Source organism: Zootoca vivipara, chromosome 15 (genome assembly GCF_963506605.1).
Source record: "Zootoca vivipara chromosome 15, rZooViv1.1, whole genome shotgun sequence".
Classification (NCBI taxonomy): Eukaryota; Metazoa; Chordata; class Lepidosauria; order Squamata; family Lacertidae; genus Zootoca; species Zootoca vivipara.
The window spans coordinates 29,566,002-29,590,020 of NC_083290.1; the positions used below are offsets into that span (position 1 = coordinate 29,566,002).

General features: G+C 44.4%; 1 protein-coding gene across 3 annotated transcripts in view; it reads right to left on the bottom strand.

Annotated features, from left to right (window-relative positions):
• Positions 1 to 24,019, bottom strand: part of SIK3 (SIK family kinase 3) — a 94,533-nt gene that overhangs the window by 49,895 nt on the left and 20,619 nt on the right. The window contains exon 1 of one of the 3 annotated variants that reach the window (XM_060268641.1): positions 5,187 to 23,766. The exons of the other annotated variants lie outside the window; for them this stretch is intronic. The gene's annotated coding sequence lies outside the window, so the exon portion shown is untranslated. Of the gene's footprint in view, positions 1 to 5,186; positions 23,767 to 24,019 lie in introns of those variants that run through there. 3 annotated transcript variants of the gene reach the window in all.

Genomic DNA, 24,019 nt, shown 5'->3' on the forward strand with positions numbered 1-24,019 from the left:
TCTGGGGAGGCTCTCCCCACCCAGTCCTTTCCTAAGAACTTCACTGTCATTGAAGAGCATCCTCAGAATGCAATCTGGGTTTCTGCATCACATAGCAGGAAACAGGAAAGCCAAATGTGCACATCTTCCAATGATTGCTTCTTTGAGGTGAACCCCTGCATTTCCTAGTCACCCAGTCAAGGTCCAGAGGCAGCCACCCAAGAAAAGTTCTCTACATATCCCTCACTTCAGTACATGGCAGTTCCTACGAGAACTAATATGGCTAAAAGGTAACAATCCACCTGAACTATGGGACTGGAGGGAAAGAGAGAAGAATGCATTCTGATGCAGCTAAATATCATTGCTCATGGGGATAAAGGTAGGTAAAGGAAAAGGACCCCTGGATGGTTAAGTCCAGTCAAACTTGACTACAGGGTGCGGTGTTCATCTTGCTTCAGGCCGAGGGAGCCGGCGTTTGTCTACAGACAGCTTTTCTGGTCATGTGGCCAGCATTAGTGTTCAAAACTTCCATTGTTCTAGGTACATTTTGTGGCAGGGAATGTCATTAATGTGAGCAGTTTCTGAGCTCTGGGCACAGTACTGCACCTAAAATTTCAGATGAAAATTCCAGAGTGGAAGGAAAGGAGGACCCTTTTCTGCCTCCCCACTTTCACCTACTCTCTGAAGATGAGAGAAGAGACCCTCATAAAAATATTAGGGGGGAGGGCAGGGGAAGGACTAGACCATGTGAAAAATTAACAAAATATTTTAGCTGCAGTTCATTCATTTTCAGCTTTGTGTTCTTGTTATAAAAAATGTGTGCCTAGACATTCCGTTGTTGCGCCCATAACCTAGGTTTAAGGTGCCATTTAGCTCCTAGCTTTCATAACTCAAACACTGGCCAGCATGACTAAACCACTTCTGGTGCAACGGGACACTGTTACAAGTGCCACAGTGCATGGAAATGCCACTTACCGTCCTGCCGCAAGCCAGAGCACATGGAAACGCCGTTTACCTTCCCACCACAGCAGTACCTATTTATCTACTTACACTGGTATGCTTTCAAGCTGCTAGGTTGGCAGGAGCAGGGACAGAGCAATAGGAGCTCACCCCATCACACAGATTCAGACTGTTGACCTTTGATTGGTAAGCCCAAGAGGCTCAGTGGTTTAGACCACAGCACCACCTGCTCCCTCGGACTTGAATCCAAAATGTCAAGTATCTGCTATTTAGCAGTTCCTAACACCAAGGCCCCAAAGGCACATTCATGTTTGGAATATAGGCCCTTAAGCACTCATAGGGTTGGGCATTTGAATGGTTTAGATCTGGGAGTGCTATTAATCTCTCACTCTTCTGGCTCAAGCAACCTCCGTGTCACAAGGGCTCTTTTATCAATGGGGGTTGGACTGCAGCCCTTTCTGTAGAGGTAGCCTAGCCAGTTATCCATGCCCTATTAGCTTCAACACTGGAATACTGCAATGCACTTTACCTTTGAAGACAGTTCAGAAACTGCAGCTAGTCTAGAACACTGTGGATAGAATAGCTAACAAGGATTGGGCAAAGGGATCATGTATTGAAACAACTCCACTGGCTGTCAGTCAGTTTCTGAGCTCAATTCAAAGTGCTTGCATTAGTTTAAAATCTTATATAGCTTAGGACCCATATATTTGTTTGATCACCATTCCCCATATCAATCAGCCCATCCACTGACAGAGTAATCTGAGGACTTTCATGGAGTGGCGACTGGAGCAAGAGAATTTTTTATTTAATGGCCATGAGAGAACCTTTTTTGAGGTGTCTTCTCACATTTGGAATGTTCTCCTCAGAGGTCCACCTGACACCATCATTGCAAACATTTAGGTAACACGGGGAACTATTTCTGTTTTTCCCAGCTTTTAAGAATTGCTACTGTTGGGATCTTAGGTTAGCATAGATCAGTTTTCCAGTCTATCTGAATAGGTAGCTGAAATTTTACTTCATTGTTTTAATTTACTGAATTAGTTTTATGCCTTATTTTATCAATAAATTACACTCATTCTTCTTCTTACTGCTCTGTTAGCAATTTATGCTGAAGGTGAGGGATACAAATTAAACAGGCTAAATATTTTAAAATCACTTCATTAGCACAACAAAATGAAATGAAATCATACTTTTACTGTTCTGGCCAGTGGCCATGACATCATCCATAACATCAACAAACACTAAATATGCAATAAAACCACAATCAAATCTAACACAAACCTTTGATACAAGGACAGATAAAATAGAAGGGAGTTGCATATGGGATTAGTTCAGCAATAATAATTTAATAATAAAAATATTTGATGCCTATGCTACTTACAAGAGATTAGTTAATTTCTTTGTTTCACTACAAAAGTTAACCTTGTTTTTTATTTTAAAAATATCAGTTTATATTCCAACTTTCACCAGTGTTAGGAATGTTTTCTATAAAAGTGAATGACTCACTGAAACATTCTTCTTTTCCTTGGCTTTGGCTTTGATCACGCAACAGCAGCCTTTCCCAACCAAGTGCCCTCCCGATGTTGTTAAACTCAGCTACCATGGAGTATAGGGATATGAACAGCTACCAGCCACACAGTGTTAGAAACTCAGATATACAGGTGAAACTCGGAAAATTAGAATATCGTCGAAAAGTGCATTTATTTCAGTAATGCAACTTATTATTATTTTTTCTTTTAATTTTTACAAATGCTTTCTTTTGGAAATTCCACAGTAATAAAACAAATAGTTACAATAATACAAAAATAAACATCGCTATTACATTTCATTAATTACATTCCATTTATAATTGACCTGCCTAACGACAAATAATTACAATTACAACAAATAAAGGCTTGACATATCTTGCTTTGAATGTCATGCATCTACCTCATATATTGGTTGCACCTTTTAAGTTGCATTACTGAAATAAATGCACTTTTCGACGATGTTCTAATTTTCTGAGTTTCACCTGTATAAGCTAGGCACCAAATGGCTCCTTAAACCAGGGTTATAGTCGCCAAAATGGAATGCCTAGTTGCCATTTTGAGGTTGTATTTTTCAATATGATTTTTTGGTTCCTGAGATTCATTCTGATTGTGCAGATAAAATATAACGGATAGAATTCTACAGGATGTATTGCTAGTGTGTGAAAACAGTCGAGGTCCAAGGATCCCCAAGCATGAATCCCCAAGATGGTGGAGACATCAGGCGCCATCCTGGCACCCAGGCATCTTCACTTGGTCACAAATGTACCTGGCAAAATTTGAACGCTGCAGCCATAATGACTATGTTCTACCTCCACTCCACTGGCAAAGGAAGTATGCTTCTGAATACCGTACTAACTGCTACGACTCATCAATGGTGAGAATGCTGCTGTTGCACTCAGATCCTGTTTGCAGACTGGCTGGCCATTGTGAGAACAGGAAGCTGGACTAGATGAGCCCATTTAGTCTGTTCTAGCTCTAGGGCTCTTCGAATGTTCTTGGTCCCAATCACAATTGCCAATGGTCAGGAATGATGTGAGTTGTAGTCCAAAACATCAGGTTGGGGAAGGCTGCCCTACAGTTACAATTTTTAAGAAAATTGCAGTTTACCCTTTCACTACTGCTGACTCCTTGTGTTTATCTTTAGCAGGCAGCCAGCAGGAGAAGCTTTCCTGTGCTGCGAGGCTTGGAACTGACTTCTGCCAACTCAAGAGCCAAACAGCTCTCACTCCTGCCCTGGCTAACAAATGACATCACCAGGAAATTAACAAGCAAGCCACTAGCAAAAGTGTGGCATTCTTGGATTCAGAGAATAGTTGACAATATTTGGCTGCCATCAAATATTAGGCAGTCACTTGACAGGATCTGCCAGATGTCTGGCATGCCAACCCTAAGAGTCTTTGTTCCAATCTGTAGCTTCGCAGAGGTGGCCAGTTTGCCTGGGAAACCAATGGCATGCTAGGAAATGGCAGCAGAGGAGTACCAGTGAGACAGCAGCGACGCACAACAGCTTAGTCGCAGCATTCCCCGCAGAAATCCCCTGATGTGACTTGCCGCCACCACCTCCCAAAGGATAAATTACACATTCTTATTACTGCACTTTAGATTGGTTCAATCATTTGTGTGAACCTTATAAGAAATAGGTCGTACCATACGCCATCTGGAAGCAGGCCATCGCCTGTGCTGGGAGACAAGCTGCTTCTGGCTTTCTACCACCTGTCAATCAGCAGCCGTCTTTCCATCAGACTGCCTGAACTATTCCATTGCAGAACTGGTGCCCAAACTTGCCTTTTCCCTCCCCATCTCTTTTCCCATATGTGCCATGTCTTTCAGACTGTAGACCAGAGCTGTCCAAGCTTTGGACATCTGAAGGCAGCCCTGTTTAGGGAAGCTTTTAATGTTTAATAGACCACATTGTATTTTAATATTTTGTTGAGTGGCTGGGGAAACCCAGCCAGATGGGCGGGGTATAAATAATAATATATTACTTACTTATATTATTATTATTATTATTATTATTATTATTATTATTATTATTATTAATAATAATAATTTCATGTTGGTGACACACTTTTCAGACATACATACATCATTTTGTGACACAGTACCCAGGTGGCGCTGTGGGTTAAACCACAGAGTCTAGGGCTTGCTGATCAGAAGGTCGGCGGTTCGAATCCCTGCAATGGGGTGAGCTCCCGTTGCTCGTCCCTGCTCCTGCCCCCCTAGCAGTTCGAAAGCACATCAAAGTGCAAGTAGATAAATAGGGACTGCTCCGGCGGGAAGGTAAACAGCGTTTTCGTGCGCTGCTCTGGTTCGCCAGAAGCAGCTTTGTCATGCTGGCCACATGACCTGGAAGCTGTCTGCAGACAAACGCTGGCTCCCTCGGCCTATAGAGCAAGATGAGCGCCGCAGCCCCAGAGTCGGACACGACTGGACCTGATGGTCAGGGGCCCCTTTACCTTTACCTTTAATTTAGTTTTACTAGCAAACTGGAGGTTAAACTAACCCCTTTCCAGCCCCGGGAGGAGCACGGGGAGTGTTTGCTCGACACACCTACATACTGCAGCTGACACACTAACGTGTCACGACACACAGTTTGGAAAGCTCTGCTGTAGACTGTGGGCAGGGACTGTATTGCATCTGATTTTTGTAACCTCTGAGAACCTTTTTGCAGGGAAGTGTAGAGTAACAGTACTTTAACCAAATGAATGAAATAAATACATTTTTTGAGAGATTGGAATGGAATCTCTAGCTGGTCTCCTGGTCCAAGGTTTCTCTTTTGTCTCCAAGAAAGGAAGCTCTTAGCTGGAAGACAAAGGTGATATACATTTAGGAACCCCAAACCTGGCTCTTGACCAAAACTCTGCACTTTTATCCTAATTGTTTGAAGAAAGTTGCAGATAACCTATTCCCAAGATGTTTGCCTTGGCCTTGAATGCCAGGAAATCAGTTGTGTGCCAAAGGGGGAAAAAACCTAGTTTATGTCAGGGGCTTGTTGGGGGCAGGGGCACATTGAAAAGCAAGGAGAAAAAATGATAAATATATTGAAGTGAGTTCCCTGCTAGTCTGCCTGGGAGGATCTGACTTGGCCTGGCAGAATGGTACAAGTTTTCAGCACGGGGGTCAACCACAAGTTGCACATGCCCACAACTCTGCATTTCCACAAGTCTGCATTACTTGCAAAACCCCACACATATTTTGGGGACTCAACAAGAGGCTTACATTACCGGGAATTTCCTGCTTCTTCAACCCCAGATCTCTGCCCTGCTTATTTCTGGATCATCCCTGTCCTTGCTGCTTTTAACCTTGCCTCCCTGTGACCTTGCCTTTGCACAGAGTACCAGGCTCCTGGCCAGATCAGAGCCTCACTGGCTTGGGGGCTAGCTCAGATCCCACACCCACTTATTCCTGGAAGGGACTTCCTTCATGTCACCTCTTCAGAGAGTCTGCTTCCATCTGTGCCAAAACCACCCCTGCTAAGCCACCATGACTGTACAGGATGCTCTGGGAAAAGATTGCCAGCAGCACATCCTCGGTCCTCCAGGAAGAGCAGCATAAAGCTCAATGAGAAGTGAGTTCACGAGGCAACCATTTTAATCAAGGAAACACAAACACAGAAAGGCCTGGCACAAAGCAGATGATCCAAGCAGAGCTGTTCCGTCCTCCAAGCTGCCTTTTCCCACACATGTACCATAGCACGTGGGAGGGAAGAGGAAAAACAGCTCACATGTGTTCAGCTCCGAACCTCCGAAGGGGAGAGAGAGAAAGAATGAGGGGGGAGGCCAGCACAGACGTCATCGGGGTGCTGTGATCTTGCAAAAGGCCAGGTTGCCTGGAAACCAAAGAGGAAAGGGAAAAGCCATTTCTTCAGGAGCAAAAAATGCTTTTCATAAGCAAGAGTTTGGATCAAAGAGCTAACATGGGTGCTAATTAAGGGAGCTCAGCTGGGTGTATTGGTAACATTTAAGTCCATACAACCAGCCATGCAGTGGTACAGCATGGGGTTGGATGTGCATTCTCTGGCAGAGAATGGCAGAGCTGAAGGATTGGCAAGATTTCCTTCCTGTGGCAAATTGTGTGTGTTTGGAACTAAGAGATGACCAAATGGAAGGGTGGAACTGTATGTCCAGTTCCTAGAAACTGGTATCAGTTTCCAGAAACCAGCTATGTGATAAAGCTGGAACAACCCCCCCCCCATCTCCTTTTAATACAAAAGTTTTTTCGTTTGGCTAGATTTTTGTTGACTCAAATCTCAGATAGGCATACGTGGCCACATCAGTGAACTTGTTGCAGCTAAATTACTTGGAAGCACAGCAGAACAAGTGAAATGGACCAATTTAAAAGACAAGAAGGAGATGGCAGCATGGGGAACCTACTGAGCAAGTTGCAGAGGAACCTCTAAAGAACCCCTTTGGAACATAAAAAAATGGCTGTGCAGCTGCAGGTACACTGGCGGCAGTAATGGTTGTCTTCTTCTTGGTAGTGGAAGCAGCGCTTGTTACAGGATTGTTAAGAGAGAGAGAGAGAGCTGCTACATGTCCACATAAACATTTTCAATCCCTTGCAGTGAAAGTGCTTCACGAACACAAAATGATTTCATTGCACAACTGCCAAGGACTCAAGAATGAAACCAAAGGCAGTCTCTGTCCAACTGTGTCAGGCTGCCAAACATTTAGCGATAAAATACCATATTAAAAGTGGTGTGCTCTCATAAAATGGAGGCGTGCAGCCCATGAAATCAAAGAGTAGCCCCTGCTACTTCACCCAGAACCAGCAGCCAGCAGTGGTAGCAACGTCTGTGCCAAACACTGCTGCTACCCTGGCCAAGACATTCCCTCTGCCAGCTATGGGACCTGCTCACGAGATAACCTGTCCCTTAATGAATGTGTTTCTTAGATTACCAGGCTTTGCACTGCTGCCAGAAGCACTGGAGCCCAGTACAGCTGCTACGCACTGGCACGACATAAGAGAGAAGCTGGAACGTCAGGCAGAGTTGTTTAGCAGCTTGGGAGAATCACATGTTGTCACAGCAGTTTTTGCCTTGAGAACACTGCATGCCAAGAACTGCCAATAAGCCTGCTGACTGACAAGCTCTGAGAAATCATTCTGCTGAAACACAGACAAGGCAGGCGGAATGAGGGGTGGGGGTTGCTAAATCACCCAAGGAAGCTGGACAGAGGTGCTGGAAAAGGTGGAGCAGCATTCGTGCCTAGCTCTGGAACTGTCTCAAGAGAGTTCACAGGAGGTAACTTGGTGAGGAAGAGTTAAAAGAAAGGCCTGTGTGGCTGCATGCACAGGAGAGATGCATCACCATCAATGCTATTCGCCAAAAGTGTTTATCACTCCCCACCTTATAATAAATACTTTTCTGCAAATGGGTTTCCTGTGCTTCCACCATATGGGTCAGACAATGCACAAAAACTAGCATCACACTCAAAAGAGCATTGTGTCACCAAGGAGGCTCTCCAAGGGCGAGCTTCTAAGGAAGGCAGCTGACAATAACTTGGACAATCACAAAGCAAGAGCAACAGCAGCTTTCACTCTTGGACACCTCCTCATTTCCTCTTCCTGCTCACCCCTAGAGTGCCCAAAGCCAAGTATTTTAACTAAGGCTCCTGCCATCAAGTCAAGCAAGCTGGCACGCAACCCAGGGCATGCTGCTCTTAGAGCCCCAGGCCCCAGGGTTGCTCAGCACCTCCCAAAGCACAGCACCAGTTATACCACATGGCCTCCAGGAGGAGATGATGCGTGGGATGGCTTGGCTCATGCATCCAACTGGCAGCAGTTTCCAGAGGAATCTGTCATTACGTCCAACAGCTCCTTTTACACAACTCCAGCCAGAGAAGCTGAGTAAATTGTTAGCAGCAGCTTCTGGTTGAGCTGTTACACTGAAGTCTCCTCCTCCCCGTGTTCAAAGTGGAGGCCAGTGGGCCCCAGCTCATGCAGGATTTAACATGCTGTAACAGTCCACAACAGCTAAGCTCAGGGCAAGAAGACCTCACCCTCTGTTATGCAACAGCAGACAAAAGATGATCCAAAGTGACAGGCAGAGGCATCTCTGTCAAATTGCCACTTCACTTTAGGTTGTGGGTATGGTAGTTTTGATACGGCAATGGAATAAGACACACATGGGCCTAGACACGTTTCTTTACAAGACTGGCGTGCACACAAGTGGGTATAGAAATATATACAAGGCTGCTGTATATACTTTTGGTGCAAAGACTTGTAAAAGTATTTACAAAAACTAGTGTGCACACACATCACTTTTCACACATGACAGCCAGGAGTAGGAGATCGGAAGCCAAACCAGGAGGGCAAACTCCTCTGCAGCAAGGAAGTGGACTCTCAAAACGAAATTGTAACAAGACTTATGAGCGTGGCCCAATAATTCCTTGCTCAGCAGCCACATGCACAAAACTCAAAACAACCATCACAACCAAGAGGAGTTGACAAGGGTTGGCTTGGGTGGAAATTCTCTTAGAAAGGCTGCCCCTTGGAAGTTAGCAACCCCAAATTGATTTTCTAATGTATTTAGAAGAACACAAAAAGCAGGCTTATGTCAAGCTGGACCATCTAGCTCAGGACTATTTATGCATTAAAAATGTCATTAACAGCCTTTATACAGATACCAAGGCAATTAATAATACCTGAGGGGAAGTGTGGCCCCAGTACTGTGCAATCCCTTCTGTGGAAGCCTTCACTGGACCAGTTTTGAATGTGCTATATTCAAGCAAGGTGCCTGAGCATGTGGTGGTGATGGCCCAATTCTGAACTTTCTTGAATGAGGCTGATTATCTGCTATCATTTCCAATCTAGCTTCTGATTTGGTTTCAGGACTGAAACTGTCTTGGTCACCTTAGGATAGGAAAAACCAATGTAGTGCCCTCTAGATGTTGTTGGCTAATGCTCAGGGATGATAGGAGTTGGGCTACAACATCTGGAGGACACTAGGTAGCTACCCCTGCTCTGGTGGATGACCTGCACCAGGAGATAGCCAAGAGGAGTACATCTCTATTAATTCTCAGACCCTCTGAGTAGCTTTACCACAGGATCCTTTTATAGCACATAATTGAACTGTAGTTGGGGCACCGCACTTTGGCATCTCCAGTCATTCCTTGAGGGCCAATTCCACAAGGTGGTGCTGAAAAACTGCTCCTCCACATATCTAAAATGAAAGAGCTCAGCCCTCTAAAGACCTGGGATTTATATTAATTTATTTGCCCAGTTTTTATCTGATTTCCCCCCTACAGAATTCACAAAAGAGGCCATGCTAACATTGCCAGATAGGAAAAAGTGGACACAGTAGAACAATGTAGTCACCTATAAAATACCTGTGGGAGTGATCTAATAAGAGAGAAAGGTACACTCACTCACTAGCAGCAGCTCCCAGGTTTTAGGCAGTGTTTCTTTCCCAGTCCCACCTGGTGACACCAGGGACTGAGTCTGGGACCTTTTCAATGTAAAGCTCTACCACTAAAATATGACCCTTTGAGGAAAGAATGATAGTAAGAGTAGCTAAACATGGCTGCATCTGATGAGAGATGAAGTCCAACAACATATGCAGGGCTAATCTCTGGATTAGTTGATGTGAGAAACTGAGAGGAAGTTAGAAGATTTTCTTGACAAGCATCTTCTATGCTATTTGCTGCCATCACCCAGCAGTTTCTATGGGAACCACTGTAAAGTAAAAGAACCATTTGGGCTCTTGCAAACTGTGGTAGTTTCCAGCATTTCAATTCTACAACTGCAAATCAGTGGCCGAGAGCACCAGAAAGACTTCCAATAGCCACTCTTTATACCAGAAGTAGAGCATAGAAGAACGCTCACATGAACTCAGCAACATATCTAATGGGTGGGGGTAACATTTTCACCACTTTCCAATGGCTTCTCGTTTCTCTCTTTTGGGGATATTTCTGAGATCTAACCCTATGTTCAAACAAGATGGCATTCCAGTGGAACAAAAATGAGCCTCCAGGCACTTTATCACAAGAACAGGGTTACCCCCCGCCCCCAATCTCTTCCAAAACCACTTACCCATCCAAAGAGACACTCGCAACCTCTCCTGATCAAACATTTCAAAAGTCCCCAAGGCAGCCAAAGCTGAAACAATGTGTAGATTCAGAGGCCAAGTTACGTTTTCTCATTTGGGGGGCTGTGTTAAATTCCCATGTCAGCCCATGGAACTGAACCACCAGCTGCTCTGGCCTCGCAATGCCTAGCAATGGGGCATTGAGGCAGTTTCCAATGCAAGCGGAAAGGTCGTGTTGGCAGTCAACGACTTCTAGATGACATACCCATTTTATACAAATTTGGGTCAGAGTACCACATAAACACATTTTCTTCAAATGGGCAAAAATTAAATAATTTAACAGATAAATGGCAATCAAAGAAGGAAAATATTAAAACACTCCTGGTCTTGCCATTCATGGACTAGGACGCTATCCAAGTGACAGCCTTTTGTTTCTCCAAGAACGACCAAAAAATTCTTGAAATGCTATCACCAGCTAATTCCTGGGTTAGTGCTGAGCAGCCGTGGAATGTTATCCTATCTGCACTAGCTGACATTTGCTACTTAATCACAAGGGCTGCTAGCCTTGCATTATAGCCACGATCTTACTCAGAAAGCCGACACCTGGTCTGTTAGAGACACTTGCAGCTCTTAGGTCACAGTTTCCACAGGAGCTGGCTGGGATTTGCAAAGGGGCAGGATGACTTGCGCTCTCCCATTTACAGATACACGTAGGAGGAGGCTGTTTAGTAAACAGCAGTGAGGTGAGCTGGTGGCAAAGAAGTATATTTGGGGCCTGAGAAAGGAGAGGCTAAGAAACACAGAGAGTTCCCATATTCCACATTTCAGCAATTAATGTGTTTAGAATGGAAGCTTTGCTCAAACTGCTGAGAGACCAAACACAACATTCCCAAGAAGGAAGCCATTTCAGGGGCTTCATACAACCTGCGCTAACTCAGATCATAATAACGTATCAGAAAACCGTTTTACAACCCTCTCGGATCAATCATACAATTTCTAAGAAATCTAAAATCAGAAAAGAGGCTCATTTTTTAATCATTCACTGAGGTGTCTACATCACACACATAATCACAGAATGGAAGGAATGATCTCCTTAGAGCAGGCATGTCCAAAGTTCGTTCAAGGGCCTAATCTGGCCCGCCGGTCGATTTAATCTGGCCCTCGTGGCAGTATATGTCCTGGGGTAATATTGTAAAAAAAAAAAAAAAAGCTCAACAACTTCAATCCTTAAAAACTTTGGTAGGCCTTCACGCATGTTCACTTCATCAAATCTGGCCCTCTTTGAAAAACGTTTGGGCACCCCTGCCTTTCACCGAGATAATTGTTGTATGAACTGCTTTGTGACCATCTATGGCAAAAGCAGTCTATAAATACAGTAGTACCTCGGGTTAAGTACTTAATTGGTTCCGGGTTGCCATTCGCACCCCGAAAAGTACTTAACCCGAGCAGTGATGGTGTGTGTGCGCAAAACGCCAATAGAGCGCTTCTGCGCATGCACATGCAGCAGAACCCAGAAGTAAACACTTCTGGGTCTGCTGCATACTTAACCTGAAAGTACGCAACCTGAAGGTATGACTGTATTGGAAATAAATCTTAAAATACACCTCCTTTGGCATATACTACACAATATAATGCTGATCAAATTTGCAGATAAGGCTTGGAAGCTGGGGACAATAAATGTCCAAGCATTTGTTGACAGATACCAGTTAGCAAGACTTGCTGAACGCACATCCAATATGCCATCAATCTACAAGCAATCCTATGAGTTTCAAAGGATAAAGCCATTCTCTCAGTCAGGTATTATTTTATGTGCTTCTGTCTTGCTTTTTCTCTAAGGACCCAGGACCCTGTAGGATCAGGATTTGCTCAAAAAGCTTCATAGCTGAGCAGAGATTTGAATCCAAGACAGCCCAGTTCAAGTGCAACAGTTGATCCACGGCCCCACACTGGTTATCTATAGCATATCACCAGCATGGCCAAAATATTGGAGCAAGAAGCACACGGTGTTCAAATGCAGCATATGGGCAACTTAAGGAAATCAAAAGAGAGGGAACTTAAAACTACTCTTAATTTGCATCCATGTTAGAGACCCAAATTTGTTTCCTGTAGGATGGGAGTATTAGTCAGTCTACAAGGCAGGAGAATTAATGAGTATGAAAGCCTGACTGGAAAGGCTTCCAAACTCACTAAAGAGGTTCGACTGGGAAGAGACTGGCAGCAATGGAGCTCTGCATCTTATAGCTTTTTTGCAATATGAAGAATTCCACACACTGTAATGAGGCAGGGGCATCCCTGGACTATCACACTGCAGCTGAAACCTCCAAGGCTATAGATCTCCTCTTCAGGTCCAGGTGCCCCTTTCACAAAGAAACAATAGCTTCTACACTAGTCTTTCTTCTTCCAAATCTCCACCTTCCTTGGAGGTTTTTAAGCAGAGCTTAGATGGCGATCTGCCATGTATGATCTAGCTGAAATTCCTGAATTGCAAAGGGTTGGAGTAGGGTCCCTTCCAGCTCTACAATTCTTTGATAATAGAATTCATAAATGAATGAGTGAATTTGTTCTTTAACATGGAAGCTGACCAGGTTACATTCAATGAGAGTACAATGATGCATATGATCGTGTTCGCAATATGCTCCTGTTATCTATAGAAAAACCATCTCAGATTATTCTTTTGTTCAATCATGCCTCTGTTTTCTTCACCAATCTTCCAGGGTTTGAATCCCCACTCAGCTTTGAAGCTCGCTGGGTGACCTTGGACCAATCACCACCTCTCAGCCTAAACTACCTCACAGGGTTGTTGTGAGGATGAAATGGGAAGGAGAACCATGTACCCCACAACCCTTGGAAGAAAAAAGGTGGTATATAAATGTAATAAATGCCTTTAAAAAAATAAGCAGCATTGAAATAGCTGCAAGAAAATGAATTTTTAATCACCATTAGTTCTGCCTTAGCTGATTCAATCCCTCCTGGAAGTAAACAGTTGCCACCTTATACTTAACAATGAACCACTGTGTTGCCTGTTATATATCATTACCCATTCTCAGGAGTTTTGTAAAATCTGTTTCTAACCACAGATATATTCCTGCCCTCCAATTACATGTGTGTAAAGAGACACCTGAAAGCAACATACAGTGCTGGGGTTGATACTGTGACCCAAGTGATATGTGTTCCCCCTTAGATCTTTGACCAATCCATGCCCAAATTCTTCTTCTTGCTCTCGTTACCATATCGGTCTTTGGGCTCAGAGTCCAAGAAACCTCCAGACAGCTCTGAGTGTTGGTAATGAGAGTACCGTGATCAAAAAGGTATTGTGTCTCAATCAAGCTATCCTGTCCTATCAACAGCAGGGGGATTGTGAAGTATCAATTCAGAAATAATTTTTAAGATTGCATTTTACCGCCTAACCCTTTAGGTTTTTCTTCCTTGATTCAGGAAAAAAACCCAATTTCCCAACTATAAACATTCTGGACTGAGCTGCAATTATTCCAAAAACAGATGGCCTTACCATGAGACCAGTTGCTACTGTCTTAAATTGTTAAACCTTTATTGGGGCAGGGGGAGTGTGCTAAGGCAAAGAGACTCCTGTACTCTTAGGATGGAGAAGGGTGCTGAGGGAACGCTACTGTTTAGCAGGCAGTTGTCCTTAGAACAACCTTCCCCAGCCTGGTGCCCTCCAGATGTTTTGGACTACATCTCCCATCAGCCCTAGCCTACGCTGGCTGGGGATGATGGGAAATGTAGTCCAAAACATCTGGAGGCACTAGGCTAAGGAAGGCTAATAACCACACACTGGGATGAGGAGCTACTGCTGGGTCTACAGTGGTACCTCAGGTTACAAACGCTTCAGGTTACAAACGCTTCAGGTTACAGACTCCACTAACCCAAAAATAGTACCTTGGGTTAAGAACTTTGCTTAAGGATGAGAACAAAAATCATGCTCTGGCGGCGCAGCGGCAGCAGGAGGCCCCATTAGCTAAAGTGGTGCCTCAGGTTAAGAAAAGTTTCAGGTTAAGAACAGACCTCCGGAACAAAATAAGTTCTTAACCAGAGGTACCACTGTATTCTGGTTTTGGTTTCATTTAATAAATACAAAGTAGGTTAATGGTTGATGCTCTCTGAACCCAAAATGGTTCCAAAGGGACCACATTCTGTTGTAATGTAAGGAAAAGAACAGAAAACCAGCATTTGCCTCTGGACAGAGGAGAAGACTTGCCACTGATGGGAGAATTCAACAACTAAGGCAAAACACATTTGCCCCCCACCGACAGAAACATTTTACTTTCATATTGTCAGGGCAGGGGCAGATGCTCCTAAAGCTCCAGCTCTCAGAGGAAGATAGCAGGCTCAGAAAAACAAGAGCTTTCTATAGCTCTGCCAAACTAGCTTAAAACACTGCTGTGCCTCTCTCCACTGGGCACACAAACAGCCAATTAGCAGCAGCCTTCCAAGACTGTCACAACTGCCAGAGCTGCAGCCCCATGTCCTTATGCAAGGCACAGTGACGCAAATGTCCCTCCCCTGCACATCAAGAGTGCAGGATGAGCCAGCTCGAAGGAATTTCAGATCACATTTCTGTTCTTCCCTGCATTCACTGGAATCCTTTGCTGTGACCTTGTTCTCCAGAGGGAACCATTACCAGGATGTCGACAGCAGTGACAGGCAGTGTTTATAGCAGTGGAAGCTGCACATTAAGAAGCCCCACCACCAGAGCTGTCTTGCAAAGAGGACCTGAACTTTCCCCCTCCTGGTCCGAGAGATTGTAATAACGTTACCAGTCACTTGCTACAACACAATGGTCGCTAGCAGTCAACCCTAAATTTTTAGCCACCTCAAGACTCCATTTAACCAACCCCACCTGAATAAAGGCCAAATACAGCTTTATCACTTGGGATGTCATTTATAATTTTAAATAAGGGAAGTGTAACTGAGGCCTTTGCCTCTTGGCTTTGGCATTGTTAGTGCTTCCTTCTTTGACACAGAGGGCAGTTGAGACAGTGAGTTCCTTCATGCTGCTGCCCCCTCCCCTAGCAGGTGGGTGGGTTATGTCCCCAGGAAACCCTGCTGAGCTCATCTGCCCCCTCACAACCACAATAAACGTTGAGTCAGGTAGAGAAGCTTCTTGGCTGCTCACTTTGCAGGAGATCCCATTTCACAATACACAAGCCAGATCTGTCAGTGGAAGCTAAATGCTGCCTTGCCATCCGTCAGCAGAAACTCCCGTGCTGCCGTCACTGTAGAAAGTCACCTTCCCACAGTCCTGGTCCAGAGCACTCTCCGATTCACACGCACAGGATGTTCAGTGCTTGACCCTCCCTTCACAAGCTCCAAGCCACAACCAGCTGATGACAACAGTAGGATTAAGCACAAGCAGTTCAGCTGTATCTATTTTTGTGAACAGAAAAAAAACGCCACTGAAGACTCAGCCCCCTTTGTGGGCTTTGGGGGCCATTATTCATACTCATGCATATCACAAGCCTGAGAGCTTCGGGGATGGTAATACATGACAGGAGGTTGAGGTGAAGAGATGGAATAGAAAGCATTTGCATAGAGGTTAAGCTATGGGGGCAGGTAGGTTGTTTTTTCAAAGAGTGAGTAGACTTCAAAACGGATCCCTAAAAATTAAAGGACTCCCTCATTGTAAGGAGGTGGCTTACCTTGGAAAGTATGGTGCTTAGGGTTGGGCTGAAGAATTTTCAATAAAAGATTTCTATGGGCTCCCTGCAAACTGTTGGGAGAATTTCGGGGGCCCTTGGAGAATACTTGGTGAAATGTCCGGTTCCAGCCTCTGCCTGTGAAGTAATGGGCGCATGTGCAGGGCCCATTTTGATATTTTATATTTTAAGATTTATTATTTTAAGATTGCTGAAGAAAAGTGTGAACTTGGCCCCTCCCTCCTTCCAGCTCTCCTCTGAGTCCACTGTATTCCTTCAGACACTAGTAAGAACCAAAGAAGACAATTTAATTTCAGTATGAACAGAGCCAACATTTATTAGAATATAATGTTTGAGATTTTTTTTCAGTCATTCGCGGTTGTTGGAAAATTCAATTGATCCTCCCCCCGCCACCCCATTTCATCACCCACAAATAGGATGCAGAATTTCTTGCCCAGCCCAAATTATTGTTTGTATTCCATGTCTCACTTCTCACTGTTTCACAATATTTAAACCATCTTTTCCCCTCCGCCCACTTTCCTTTCTCACCTCGCAAGAAAACCCAGAAGAACTTATTGGACATCAGGGGTTTTAAAGCGAGCTTTGCATAACCATTCCTTATTCCAAAGAATATGTTCCCAATGCACAGGCATGAAAATAAGAGCCAGACACCAGGAAGTACCGTAAGAGCCAAATTCACAGCCAATCAAAGATCACAGGGCTCAGACACGTTCAGCAAACAAACTTCTTGAAAACTGGTCAGCCTAACCTGTGCTGACACTTTGCAACTACCGTAGCAGAGGTAGTCAGTGCCCAACCACTTCCCTGACTAGCATTAAGAATTTATAGGAGCAGCAGCAATTTGAGAAGGCGCCCCAAATGCCAGGGGGGAAAAACAAGAGTAGATGGCTTGTGTTGTGGCTGAAGTTCAGTTGCACAGTAAGCCCCCAGCATGGAGGCACCAACCTATTTCCCTAAAGCAGAAAGTAGCTTTAGTGAGAAGACACTTATGCATTTTCATAATAGCTGGTCCATGGATTTGAAAAGCAGCAGACATAACATGTGTGTCAGAAGCTGCCAGCGCCCAGCATCAGGAGTGCTGGAAGAGAATGTTTCTTGGTGGGAAGTGGGCCTTACATTTATTTATTTATTTATTTATTTATTTATTTATTTATTTATTTATTTATCAAGAAGTATTTGTACACAGCTGTTCACAAAACAACATGATAGCAGTTTACAACAAATATACCTGTACATTTACACAACAAAAGCCATGAAAACATTTAAAACCAGAGATCCCTTATTACATGTATTTGCTTAATTGCCAGCATAAGCTTGGTAACCAGCCTAGGGGTGGCTCTCCCAGTAGCCCGCCAGCATAGTCAAGGGGCAGAGATGGTTGGAGTTGTAGCATGGCAACATCTGGAGGGGCACAGATCCCCTACCCCTGCTCTGGTCAAATATTGCTGAGTGACAAAGAAACTCTCTCCATTGCCTTAGGCAAAGAAATAGCCTTTCCAGCCAAGTTAACCAAGACTGAATATGGAGAGATTCTGCACTTGAAACCTTCTGCATGCAAAGCAGCATGTCTCTACCACTGAGCTAGAGTCCCTCCTATGAGAAAGCAAGGAGGAAACAGGGATAGGAATGAGGGAAGCACACACTGGCTTTAATCGAAGTTACCTTTTCTAAACTGCTTTTTACAGAAAGCAGCAATATGAACATACAACCACAGGCAGCAGCATCTACCCATGGCTAGCCTAACAGGCTTTGCCACCAAAGGCTTCCAAAAAACTAACAGCTGATTTGCACCAAGGTGTGTTATCTTCTACAATGAAAGCAAAAGTTACTCCTTGAAAATGGGATTTCAGTTCTAAGGGATCCCTAACACGCTTTGAGTTCAGCTGCATGGCCCTTGCTTGCCCCACCCCTTTGTGACGTAAGAGCGCCAAAGCCAACAGAAGAAGCCTGAGGAGGAATCAAGTCCTCTGGTGTCATGGAAGGCAGGGCCAACTGTTGCCAGCCCACAGATAGATGTCTCATACCAGTTATGAATAAGCAGAAGGGGGGAAAGCATTATTATTTTCCTTCTGCTTTGCACCTCCTGAAAACGGAAGGCTTAGTACACCCAACATCACACAACCATGAAGGGGTTTATGATACAATGATTAGATCAGACTGTGGAAAGAAGTGTAAATATCTGGACAAACATCATCAAGGAGAAGGCAGTTTTCTGCATCAAGTTGCATTACTGGCAGACAGGCACCCAAAGCCAGAACTGGAAGAGTATGCCTTCCCAGGCATTGGGGGCCTTGGCTCTCAAAACACTTCCAGGGCCTGGCAAAGAGAGCACTAGATACCCCTGCATTTTCAGCTCTTCTGCTCCATGTCTCCCTTTCAACCATATGTTTACTGAACACTTATTTTCAGGACTGTACACAGGCTTAGCAGTGCTTCCTGTGCTGCGCTTGGCAGAGAATACCAGAGACCAGTTGGCAGTGCCACTCAGTGCCAAGCTGCCAAATGCTGAGGCACCTGAAGAACTGAACAAAGTCCCAAGGTTAAAGAAAAAGAGACTGTACCATTCTTTTTGGTTGCAAAGGGGGTGGGAACTTTCTTGCCTCATTGGTCTTGCAGAAGACACCAAGGCCATTGGAGCAAGCGACAAAATAGCAGCAGGGCACTATTAAGAATGGCTGGTTTCTATAGTAACCCTGTATCAGTTACAGTTTCATGCCCATTTCTCTCCTCCTCTCACTTGAGAACCCTTGGCTTTCTGTCTAAGGGAGGCCTGTCTGTCTGTCTCTATGTGACCAAAAACAAGCAAAAATTTTCAGGCCTGCAGGAAAGGAATTGGGGGAGGTGGGTGTGGGAGAATCACATCTCAGCACTGGAATGTTCAGGACGATAAAGGGCAGTGAGATAGCATGAGGACAGAGAGAGAGAGAGAGAGAGAGACCAGTACAACACTCAGGTTTGTCCTCAGTCAACTGGCAATGCCAAAAAGGCAGCCCAAGAGACATAAACAGCTACCAAGATTCAGTAAAAAGTCACTTTCCTACAGAGACTTCAGTTTACAAAAAAAAAAAGCTCTATGTGTTAAGAGTGATTCACTTGAGAAGAATGCTCCATCACTCCAATGCAATGGAAAAATCTAGAGATTTAAATGCTCAATCTACCCATCCAAGCTTAAAAAGGTTAGAGCAGCATTTCTCAAGAACACACACAAAAAACTCTATTACTCATCATTGCTCCAGCTACACTCCACTGAAGAGGTGGAAAAATTAAGCTGAGTAGTATTAGCAGCTCTCATTGATTATACTGTAGTTACCAAACAACAGGCTGAGGGAAGATGCAACAGATCAGAGCTGAGCTACTTTACCACATCATCGTGGCCCGCTGCAAGCATGTGAGTTATAGATGCCCAAAACTCTGCCATTCAGGTCCCTTCCAGATGGAAATGTGTTGCTTCCATTGGTTTTGCCATCTCTGCAGCTTTTGTCAACAAGCTCACTCCAAGATGAGAGCTGCTCAGATTCAAAGAGTGTACCTATATTCACACAGTGAGAACAAACATATCCTATGTAAAAAAAAAAATTCAGTTTGACCGCTGTCAAGGCAGCAGCAGTGATTTGGCAACCTCATGATGAATCAAAAGGAAGCTCCTTAGTCTCAAAGCTTAACACTCCACAGTATTAAGAATGTGTATTTGTGAATATGAAATTTTCCTTCTCATGGCCTCCTCTGCAGTAGAATTAAACACCAGGTGTTAATTTCGTTACCCATCCTGCAACTTTGGGCAATGATTCAACTGACTCATGAAGAAGTCTAGGGCTTGTTTTCCCTGCCTGACAGTTCCAACGGAGCCCCCCCCCCCTGCACAGCTTGCTCACTTTCATTCACAAGAGCGTGCCCTGAACAGGCAAGAGCTAGTTGCAGTCAGAACATCTGGCAATGATGCAAGTGGCCGCTACAGGTGTGTGTGCGCGCACACACACACACACCTGAAGAAAGGAGGCAAAGAGTCCAAGGTTGACCCACTCAAGAGTTCACCTATCAGAAGAATGGACGGACATGCCTATGCCCCATGGTAAGAATCTTCAAACATTACAAGGAAGTTCCAAAGAAGTAAAGTTCCAAGGAAGTAGAAGAGCTGCTACAGCAGCCCTCAACTTGCCAGCTCCTTTCTTTCTATCTATCCATCCTTCCGTGTGCTGCATTTCTGGTAATATCCCTTTCATCTCAATCTATTTAGCAGAGTGTAAAATAATCAGACTTACTGTCCATTGAGTTTGGATGGTAAAGTCAGCAGTGGGCAATCATCAGCACAAACAGTCAAGATTGGAATAATGACTCTCAGCACCCCAGGCTTCCTATCATACTTCCAATCGAAGTAGTAAAGAGTTGTAAGGGGGACGATCTCCCAATGTTTCAGTGCATTCTTATGGGTGAATGGAGAGGCGCTCCAGCCTATATTGATTTGGAGAGCAGGCGAGATACATCACAGAGCTACCACTGAGAGTCAAGGCATAATTCTCCAAAGGGTAGAACTATCATCAGCTGACAGAGCAGGGGTAAGTTAGATCACTGGGGTCTGGCCAATTCAGAGGCAATTCTCGAAAGATTGATAGTTTGAGTCTTACTGAAAATGTAACATAGGAAAGGCACTGCTGGATCACACCAAAGTCATATCTACAACAGTATTCTGTTCACCTTGGGATGCCTATGTGAAGACCACAAGCAGGGACAGAAATGCAACAGCACTCTCCTTATCTGTGAGCCCCAGCAACTGGTATTATCAGAAGCATACTGCTTCTACTTCTAGAGGTAATGCAGCCATCAGCACTAGCAGCCATTGATGCTATGAATTTAGGGTGTTGCTGCCAATCTAGAAAGTGTTTAGCTCTATCAGGGTACAAGTACACCCCCCTCCCCCCAAAAAAGTAAACAGGATATATGGCACCTTACCAAACTACAACTGCAAAACAGGCAGGCTTCTGCCCACAAGAAGCTTATTCAAAATAATGTAACAGAGGAGTTCCTACTCATATCCTTCTGCTTAAATAACAGGGGTGGTAATGGGAAGGAATATGAGTTGGGATTGCAGAGATGGTGACAGTTAACACAAGACAGTTAACACAGACTGCTCTTTATTCTAAACCTATGTGAGTCCTTTTTCCCCCTTTAGGAAACACAGTAAAAACTGCTCAAAATTTACCATAGGGGTAGCTATGAAGAAAGGATTTTAAAAGAATAGTTCTTATGTTTTAGGAATAAAATATCCCTTCACCCTTGGAAAAAGATGATTTTTTGAAATGTGCTGGGGATACAGACCAATAAGTGACACTGTTTCCTTACTGTGCATTAAACTCCCTTCCTCAGTCCCAATCCAAACTATTGCAGTTATTAAACTTTTAAGAATATTGGGTGATCCAGTCAGTGTCGCCTGTAGTTGCGCCTTAGGCAACAGTAGGTGAGGCAAAGAGAAAATAAGATGAGGAAGAGAAGGCCAAATGCAGTTACAGGTCCTTTAAAACTTGGGTTAGTGTTGAGAAAGGATTAAAAACACACAGCAAATCACTTGACATGGACAATATACAAGATGTAGCAAAATGTAAGCACTCATAAAACATTATTTACATACATTCTACAGAAGTGGGCATGGAGGATATAGCATATAGATGCAAATGCTTTCTTTGTTTACCAGTTGACAACACTACCGGTATGTCAAAATATATACAAAACATAACACAAATACTTACTGAGTTTCTATTTTATACAGGGGTGTGTGGAGTGTTAAGGGAGTGGCAGTATCTCTGGTGGGAGACATGCCATGCTCCTGGGGCAGTTTGTCCACCTTTGGACCCCATCCTGCACTCAGTTCTTCTGGAAGCTGTCAGCATGCAACAGCAGCCACTTCTGGGGAAACAGCTTCAATGGGCCAGCTAAATCGAGTGAGGGTAGCCAATGAATCTCAGATCTTCCATGTGTTAGGGACTTCCCCTGCATGCAGAGACAGACTGGCGGATTGAGTGAACGAGACCAATAGTGGGTCCAACAGTCAAGGAAGCAGTTACTGCATGTGCTGTAGGGGGAAAGGAGGGGAAGATGGGGCTTGTCAACCTGGGAAGGTAGCTCATCTAAGAGAAGGAAAATTGTGGTTCTAAACCTCTGCTGCCTTGCAAATTTGTGAGAAGGGCTTTGGGAGTAAATGGTAAACCCTGAAGAAAAATCAATACTTTCTGCCTTGTGGGACATCTTTGGGAGAAGAAAAGGCTAAGGAGCAGAGTCCCTGAGACGGTTGGATGGCATCTTGTATGCCTCCTTCCAGCAACTCCTGCAGCCAAGCTGGTACCAAATGTATTTCCTTAGGACCACATCAGCGAGTCCGAAAGTGGAGTCTTGTCGTCTGGACAGCCCAGGACCTCCATACACACTGCCCAGGCTTGCGCCCCAAGGGTGCTGCTATCGCAGCAAAAAACAATGCAGGAGGCAGCAGTTATAAGTTACCAGTCTCTGCAGCCACAACAGGCGCTGTGATTCTCCATTCGTTTGACTTCATTCCCAGAAGCACCTTCCATTGTCTCTCAAAAGTCAAGACAGACAGATGCCAACAAAATTTTATACAACAGCATAAAATTTAACATTTATCCATCTCACCTGTCAGCTTCCAAGTGCTTCCTAGAAATGCTTACTGGCTTTAAGATGCTAGCTCTGGACATGCCATAGAGTTCAGGTTAGGTGTGCTTTACCTACATCCCAAGTCCAAAAATTTGGAACTCACAGCAGAATCAACAGGTCTGATGGCTATTTAAAATGCCCTGTTATGTGATTTACCCAGAAGTCAATCCCACTAAATCCATTGGAGCATGTTCCCCAAAATGCATGAATAGAATGTATTTATTAGCACTAATTTACTGCATTTGTGTCCCACCTTTTCATCTAATGAGCTCATGGTGGTATACATGGTTTCCCCACCCTCATTTAATCTTCACAACAACAGAGTTGTTGGGCAGTGACTGGCCTAAGGTCACCCAGTGAGCTTCAGACAGAGTGGGGATTTGAACCCTGGACTCCCAGGTCTCAGTCAGCACCGCTTTGCCACCACACAGCTTATTCTAGTTAACTTAATTAGCTAGCATTTCATGTTCCAAAGTCTTAACCTGCTCAACTACATGCAGTCTGTCAAGTAGCTTTGAGATTATTAGCAGGGCTCTAAATACATTCGTAGGTTAAACTAGAATATAGGTAGGATTTCCCAGAATACAAATTGCTAGGAAAGTTTTTAATGTGTGGTGTTTTATTGTGTTTTTAATATTTTGTTGGGAGCTGCCCAGAGTGGCTGGGGAAACCCAGCCAGATGGGTGGGGTATGTATAAATAAATAAATAAAATTTATTATTATTATTATTATACCACAAACTCCAGGTGTAACCTCACTTGTCTAACATGATGGCAATCCTTGCACAGCTTTTAAAGGTAAAGGTAAAGGGACCCCTGACCATTAGGTCCAGTCGTGACCGACTCTGGGGTTGCGCGCTCATCTCGCATTATTGGCCGAGGGAGCCGGCGTATAGCTTCCAGGTCATGTGGCCAGCATGACAAAGCCGCTTCTGGCAAACCAGAGCAGCACACGGAAACGCCATTTACCTTCCCGCTGTAGCGGTTCCTATTTATCTACTTGCATTTTGACGTGCTTTCGAACTGCTAGGTTGGCAGGAGCTGAGACCAAGCAACAGGAGCTCACCCCGTCACAGGGATTCGAACCGCCGACCTTCTGATCAGCAAGCCCTAGGCTCAGTGGTTTAACCACAGCGCCACCTGGGTCCCATTGCACAGCTTTTAAGTTCCCCAAAATACTAGATTGCTAAA